Source organism: Vicugna pacos, chromosome 4 (assembly GCF_048564905.1).
Source record: "Vicugna pacos chromosome 4, VicPac4, whole genome shotgun sequence".
Taxonomy (NCBI): domain Eukaryota; kingdom Metazoa; phylum Chordata; class Mammalia; order Artiodactyla; family Camelidae; genus Vicugna; species Vicugna pacos.
In genome coordinates, this window is record NC_132990.1 from 10,594,340 (window position 1) to 10,597,151 (window position 2,812).

At 41.4% G+C, this 2,812-nt stretch overlaps 1 pseudogene; it reads right to left on the bottom strand.

The window, feature by feature from the left end:
- Window positions 1–566: 566 nt before the first annotated feature.
- LOC140695809 (large ribosomal subunit protein eL29 pseudogene) lies at window positions 567–1,000 on the bottom strand (annotated as a pseudogene).
- Between the last annotated feature and the right edge of the window lie 1,812 nt (window positions 1,001–2,812).

Sequence of the window (2,812 nt, forward strand, 5' to 3'; positions counted from 1 at the left end):
CTTTTAAGAAAAAACTGTGTTATAGTCTAATTCTATAAAACAGAGAAAACCCAGATCTTTAGTTAATACAGTCATTTTCCCTCTTTCCCCACGTACACATGCGTACACATGTCAATGTAAGTAAATGCCTCTCTCATCCCCCATCTATGTATAATTACATGTGCAAAGAACTGAATTGACATGACAATAGATATTCTAAAAACCAGAGTGCAGTGTTATTATTTGACTGTTTTTTTCAAATAATTTTTAACTAAATATTAACAATAAATAGAGCATGCTTCCTAATCATCTTAGATTAATCCCCCAAAGTGAAGAGTATTCTGTAATTGAGTGTTTCCAGAAGAAATATTACATAAGGATCCCCTGGATATTTATTGAAATTGCAAATTACCAAGTCAATGTCTACAGAATTAGCATCTCTGGAAATAGAGCCCAGAACATGCACTTTTTTTTTTCCTGCCTCAGGTTTATTTGTACAAACAGCACAGGTAGACATGTGCCCCATGCAGACGACTGCCCAGGGGTCACACTAGTCCTTACATCCTCATGTCAACAGATGAAAGCCTCTACTCTGGAGCCTTTGTGGGGGCCTGGGTGCCTTTGGGAGACTGAGCCGGAGCTGCAGCTGTGGCCTTGGTCTGAGCCTTGTCCTTGGCCTTTGTCCAACAGAGCCTGAGACCCTTGGCGATGCAGGCACGAGCACGTTTCCCGAGCTTGGGGTGAGCAATGCAGGCAAGTGGACTGAGCTTGCGGCTGCTGCCCTTTGGGATCTTGGGCTTGGCCTCCTTGGGCTTTCCGAGAGCCTTGACAGCCTCAGCCCATGCACTCGTGGCCTTGGCGCGCCCTTCTTCTTGTGCTTCTTGGCAAAGCAGGTGTTCCTCAGGAGCTTGGGGTCCGCCCCCTTAAGAGATTCATGTCATTGTGATTCAGGTTTTCTGATGCCATTTCTGTGCCATTTTGGGGACTGGTTGTGTGTGGTGTGGTTCTTTGACTTGGCCATGCCTGTACCGGAGCCAGGAGATCCCGAATCGCCTGGGGCTGGAAGAGAAAGAGCCAGAACATGCACTTTCAAAATGCCTGCTCTATGAAACATTTTCGCTGCCTGAGTCCTAGGTCTTCCCTGACATTTGCTGTACATTCCTCATGCCGAAAAAAAGATCCTATTGCCTGTTGTGTGAAACATGTTAACGTGTTTAGGTATCTGTGCATCAAAAACTGGGCTCAAAAATTCACTGCACTGAGAAAGAACATGAGAACATAGAACTATAAAGCTAATCTAATTAGATGAAAACTGTGTCTCCCGAGAGCGATTCTGTGTCTGAGCTGTATCAGAATCTCCTGGGGGTTCTTTTTAAAACTAGATTCAGAACTTTTCCCCAAACTATAAGACCACAACTTTTTCGAGTGTGTTCTGATAGCCAGCAGGTAACAGTTGAGATGTTTCAAACCACCTGCTTAGACTGAGACTACTTTTGTCTTTAACACACCCTCTGTTTACATTTGATCAACAGGGAATTAAACAGTGAATAATAATTGGGGCTAATTCATTTCTGTCACAGTTTTAAAGTTATTACATAAGCCACAGCCTTAATGGCTGAAGGCGGGTCTTCCCTAGAGGTGCACATTTAAAGCACAGGGAACCTCAGAAACCACAGGGAAAAATCACTGCTTTGATTTGCTGCTGAGCTTTGAGCTCTTGCCTCTTTTGGAGAAATAGGGTTTCATCCTTCAGGCTTTCTGGGTTATTTTTTTCAGACTACAATTCACTTTCAAAAGCACAAATGAATGTCTGAGGGAACATAGAGTTCAAAGCTTTTTCTTAAGCAAGATATTAAGTCATGTGTCATGAGGTACCCAGTGAAACTTCAGACACAGAAGCCTGAATGTATTTGCCAGAGAAATCCAGAAAAAAAATTCTATCAACAAGGATAGATTTTTTTTTTAAAGATGGGAAAGAACCCAGATGTTCATAATATTTATCTATGAGTTGAAGGGACAATTACATTTTTTTCTTCTTTATAGCATTATTTAATTATTTCAAGAAAGGTCATCCAATACCATTAAATTCAGGAAGAAAACCAAAACATAATTTTACATGCTGCTTTTAATGACAAAACAATTAACTTTTTTCTTCAGGTTGAACAGTTGGAAAGTGAGGGGACAGTAAAAGTTGTAAAAATTCCTCTTATACATTAGGAAGTCCCCCATGTTAATTTGGGGCTTTGGGGTTTTCAGCTTTGGGTTTGGGGGTATAGTGTGTCTCTGGGAGTAAAGGGCAGTCTAGAAAGTAGCTACAATATGGGAGAATATGTTTAATTAAACTTACCTACAGCATTACTCTAAGAGATAATAGGACTCTATCAATGAGGCTGTTAATGACAATAATAGGGAAGAGATCCAAATAAAATTAGCTCCTCCTCTCCTCTCTTCTTTGATGTTCCCAGAAAGACCAGAGGATTTTAGTGAAATTCAACACATACCCTATCTATAGACTTAGGTAGGTATAGATGTGAGCTTGGCAGGCCCATATGACAGTCTGCTTTTTAGATATTGTTACTGCTCGCTGCACAACAGGCCAGTAAACTGGCCAATGAGGTGTTGGGGCAAGGAATAATGACTTTATTCAGAAAGCCAGCAGACCAAGAAGATGGCAGACTGATGTCCTGGAGAGCCATCTTTCCCAGGTCAGAATTCAGGCTCATTTAATACTGAAAAGGGGGTGGTGTGGTTGATTGTTGCAAACTTCTTGTTGCTGAGATCCTTTGTTTTTGCAGCTGTCCATGTAGGTCAGGTCATGATGTTCCTATAAACC